Genomic DNA, 5,331 nt, shown 5'->3' on the forward strand with positions numbered 1-5,331 from the left:
TTGCCCTGGTCCCTGTTTTTATTTGTTTGTTTTTTCCTCACCTTTGGTGACACTTTCTCTATCAATAAAATCTTACAGGGGCCGGGGATTTAGCTCACTGGTGCCACCTGCTTCGCAGTCACAAGGTCCAGAGTTCGGTCCTTTGTACCAAAAAACAAGTCAAATAAAATCTTATGAGTAGATAGAGTAGCCCAGATTAAAAGATCCTAAAGCTGTCTTCTAAAGTGTTGCCATACAAACCTATGGTTTGAAAGGAAGGTCTGAAGCAGCTGATGATGGGGGAACAAACATGGTGGCCCTGGCGCCCCTCAGCCTCTTGGGCTCCTGCTGTCTGCGTTTGGCCGCGGGCCTCCAGCTACTTCCGATGCTGGGGCTGCTGGTCAAACCCAGCCTGGGCCACGTCTACCACCCTCAAAGACAGAGTGAGACACAAGATTCACCTGAACACCTTCAGCTTCTTCAAGGACAGCTTCATGCGGGTGAACGTCACCAGCCTCTCCATGCCCGACCCCGCAGGGGCCACCAACAAGGATACCGTCATCGAGTTCAGCCTGGACCGCACGAAGAATGATGGCTTTTCTTCCAACCTGGGTGAAGACATGAACTACAGCTCCAAAAGTGAGGTGAAAATCTGGTTTCCGCCGAGAGCCGGTACCCAGCCTCCCAAGATCGTCTTCGACAGTGATGAGAAAGTCCCCGGGCTGAGCCCTGCATCCGAGAGCAACGGCAACCAGACTCAGAAAGCAAAAGATGGTGGTAAGTCTGAAAGAAGCACAGTGGACGCAAAGGCACTGGGAGAGAAATCCTTCTCCATTCACAGTGCCGGGGCAGTCTCCTTTTCAGTTTTTCTTTAACATCAGCACGGATGATCAAGAAGGACTGTACGGTCTTCATTTTCATAAATGCCTGAGCAATGAGTAACAGTCGATTGACAAGTTTTCATTCAGTCTTGATAGCAAGATCACAGAGAAGGACCCTGACAGCTACCTCTCCGCAGGAGAAATCCCTCTGCCCAAGCTCTACATCTCCATGGCCTTCTTCCTCTCTGGGACCATCTGGATCCACATCCTCAGCAAACGGCGGAAGGACGTGTTTAAGATCCGCTGGCAGATGGCGGCCCTCCCTTTTACCAAGTCCCTCTTCTTGGTGTTTTGCGATCGACTACCACTATGTCTCCTCCCAGGGCTTCCCGATCAGGGCTGGGCCATGGTGCACTACATCACACGCCTCCTGAAAGGGGTGCTGCTGTTCACCGCCCTGATCATCGGCCCGGGCTGGGCTTTCATCGAGCACATCCTCTCCGACAAGGACAAGAAGATCTTCATGATTGTCATCCCGCTCCAGGTGCTAGCAAATGTGGCCTACATCACCATAGAGTCCACGTAGGCGGTCACGACCGAGTACAACCTTGGCAGGACTCCCTGTTCCCGGTGGACCTGCTGTGCTGCGGCGCCCCTCTTCCCCGTGGTATGGTCAATTAGACATTTACAAGAAGCGTCCTCCACGGATGGAAAAGCCGCTATTAACCTAGCAAAGCTGAAGCTTTTCAGACACTACTACGTCTTGATCGTATGTTATGAACTCTTCACCAGGATCATCGCCTTCCTCCTGACGCTGGCCGTCCCTTCCAGTGGAAGTGGCTTCACCAGCTCCTGGATGAGATGGCCACGCTGGTGTTCTTTGTCCTGACGGGGCACAAGTTCCGGCCGGCTTCAGACAACCCCTATCTGCAGCTGTCTCAGGAGGACGAGGACCTGGAAATGGAATCTGTGGTGACGACGTCAGGGGTGATGGAGAACATGAAGAAAAAGTCAAGAAGGTGACCAACGGCTCGCTGGAGCCCCAGGCCGACTGGAAAGGCACGGCGTGCGGAGGCGGGCGACACTGCAGAGACGTCAGGCTTAACCGTGGTCCGTGATGGACACCGCCTCTGTACCCGTGCTGACCCGCGGCTGGGGCTGCCTTTGAGTGGGGGTGGGAGAAGGTGCCGGAGCGCGCGGAATCAGCTCCAGTGACTTTCTTATATCTGCAGCTCCTGGGCACAGGCAGTGGTGACCCCGAGAGGGCGGAGTGTGGAAAGGCGCGGGTGGCAGTGAGGGCGGGCGCTGCTTCCAGACACGGCCAGTGGTCTCTAAGGACACAGGGGAGAGGAGGACTTCGTATTTTGGGGACAAAGGTTAATGACATCCCGGAAAGGGAAGTCAAAACCCGATGCAGTAGGTAGGCCTGCCCAGAGGCTGCCTGGAGCGTAGACCCCGTGGGGCCCCGGGGATGCGGGCTCTGCTTTCAGGAAGGCTCGGTCCTCTGAGGCTGCGGGAGCCCTCAGCGTTGCGGCCTGGGACGCAGCCCTTCTGTGGGAAGCAGCTTTCTCGATTGAGGTGGCAGGGGCGAGCTGGAAGCGTTTCCCAGACTCCATCTCTCCTCGGCCCTGATTTCCTCCTCTCTGAGGCTTGCCTGTGTTTTTAGGGTAAGATTTCGGGAGCCAACAGGGAGGAATCTTCCTCAAACAGCAGCTGGGGCAGAAAGGCAGTGGTTAACCGGCGCCTCAGCACAGCCAGATCCTCATTAAAGAGCTTTTCCTGGGGGCCTGAAAAAAAAAAAAAAAAAAAAAAAGCAAGAAAACAAGAAAGAAAAAAGAAAAGAAAGGTCTGAAAATCAGAGTTTCATACTATTTTGATGCATGATAATTTGCTATGTCAAACAGTTCTCAGTGACTGCAATTAATACTATTTTCATACTGGTTACCATTAAGTCTTTCTGTTTTCTTATTGTACACTCTAATCTATTGACTTAATAAGGTTCTCTTACCTGATGTCTCTGTCTCTGCCAGTCTCTCTCTCTCTCTCTCTCTCTCTCTCTCTCTCTCTCTCACACACACACACACACACACACACACACCTGAACACCTATTAGAATGGTCAGAATCCAATATACTGACAACACCAAGTGCCAGAGAGGATATGGAGCAACATGAACTGTCTTGTTCCCTTGCTAGCAGGAATGCAGCCACTTTGGAAGGCGGTTTGGCAGTTTCTTTCAAAACTGAATATACTCATACCTTGTGATTCAGCAATCATGCTCCTTTGTATTTACCCAGATGAACAGGAAACTTACGTCACACAAAAGCCTGCACATGCCAGACTTGGTGGTGCACACCTGTAATCCCACTACTTGGGAGGCTGAGGTAGGAGGATTATCATGAGTTCAAGGCCACCCTCTATTAGCAACACCTTCTCAAAAAATAAAACAAAATAAACCTGGATGTGGATATTTATAGTAGCCTTATTCATAATTGCCAAAACTCAAAAGCAGCCAAGATGTCCTGCAGTAGATGAATGGATAATAAATGGTAGTACACCTAGACAATGAAATGTTATTCAGCATTAAAAATAAATGAGCTATCAAACCATAAAAAGAGATGAAGGAAACTTAGGTAGTTATCATTAAATGAAAGAAGCCAGACTGAAAGGCTACATACTGTGTGATTTCAACTATATGACACTGGAAAAGCCAAAACTAGAGACAGAAGGACAGTGGTTGCCAAGGGTTAGTGAGGAGGAAGGAATTTGCTCTGCCTATAAGACAGAAATTTTAGGACATTGAAATTATTATGTATGTGGTAGATGGGTAGAGTACCAACTTGATTAGCTTTGGGATTCATCCATAAGATTGGTGGAACAACTTCTGAGTGTGTCTGGTTAGAACATGGAGTTGCAGCCTTAGGGTCTATATCTTGTCCCTGGCCCCTTCCTCTCTTGTTGTTGTTCCCCTACTTTGTTTCCTGGCTGCTATGAACTAAGCATCTGCCACATTTTTCTGTCATGATGTTCCTGCCAACCAAACATGGACTGAACCCTCTAAACTGTGACCTATATTAAAGCCCTCCTCCTTTAAGTTGTGGTGTCAGGTGTTGTGTCCCAGCAACAGGAAAGCTAATACAGTGTGTGTGTGTGTAAAGTGGTGGATACATATCATCATACATTTTTCCAAGCTCCTAGAATTTATAGCAAGAAAATGAACCCTAATGTCAACTATGGATTTGGGTGAGATGATGTAATTGTAACCCATATACCACTTTGATGCTGGATGTTGATGGTGATAGAATTTGTGCATCTGTAGTGGCAGGAAGTACATGGGAATTATGTACTTTCCCCTCAATTTTACTTTGAACCTAAAACTGCTCTTAAAAAATAAAGAGGGCTGGGGATTTAGCTCAGTGATTCTGCCACCTGCCTCTCAAGCACAAGGACCTCAGTTTGATCCCTGGTACCAAAAAAATAAGCAAACAAGCAAGCAAACAAACAAAAAAACCAAACAAGTTACAAGGCAGTACACATAAGCAAACAGTATAAATTTCATCACCTTTAAACTTGCACCGAAATATATTAGCTGTCAATAGTCAGATGACTCTAAGGAATTCTTAGTTGAGAAAAAAAGATCATAGACCTAAATGTCATACCTAAAACTGGGAAACAGAAGACAATGGGATATCTTTGTGCTCTTCTATGGGGCAGATTTCTCAGATCAACACCATAAACATTCCTTTTTTAAAAAGATAGATTGAGTTTAATAAACACTGTTGAAAATTAAAGAATGAGCTACAAACTTGAGTTAAATATTTGCAAAAGATATGTCTTCAAAAAATGTAATATGCCATGTATATGTTATACACACACACACACACACACACAAAATCAGTAATAAGTAACTAAACAATTCAGTTGTGAATGGGCAAAAAATTAGAACAAAAAATTTTACCAAAAATATATCTGAATGGCAAATAATAATGTGAAAATGTGTTCAACATTATTAGTTAAGTAAGTGCAAGTACATTAATATGTACCTATTAGGAAGTTTTTTAAAATGACAGTACCAGTTCTGGCAACCACAGCTCTCACACATTGTTGTAGTGAATGCAGACTGCAGTCACCTTGGAAAACAGTTGAGTTTCTATAGAAATGTTAAACATACACTTACAATATGACCCAGAAGCCCCTCTCCTAAGTATTTGCCAGAGAGAAAATGAATATCTATTTTACCCTTGAAACATGTACACAAATCATGTATAGCATTTTAATTAATGATAGCCCAAAGTTGTAAACCATTTGAATGTCTTTCAACTAGGGTGTGGGGAATAAATGGTGCTACATTTGTGCAATAGGATAGTTAGCAATGAAAAAGAAATACTACTGTATACACAGGAAGGATGAATCTCAAATGGATTGAAGAAAGAAGCTAGCCTCAAAAGACTGAATAATACACAAAATGACATTGATTTCCGGAAAAGGTTCAACTATAGGAAGAGAAGGAAAATCTGTAGTTTCCAGCCAA

At 45.8% G+C, this 5,331-nt stretch overlaps 1 pseudogene; it reads left to right on the top strand.

The window, feature by feature from the left end:
* On the top strand, positions 1–2,579 carry LOC104860465 (annotated as a pseudogene).
* The last annotated feature ends 2,752 nt before the right edge of the window (positions 2,580–5,331 follow it).

This window comes from Fukomys damarensis, unplaced genomic scaffold (assembly GCF_012274545.1).
Source record: "Fukomys damarensis isolate Sample0158 unplaced genomic scaffold, DMR_v1.0_HiC HiC_scaffold_30, whole genome shotgun sequence".
NCBI lineage: Eukaryota > Metazoa > Chordata > Mammalia > Rodentia > Bathyergidae > Fukomys > Fukomys damarensis.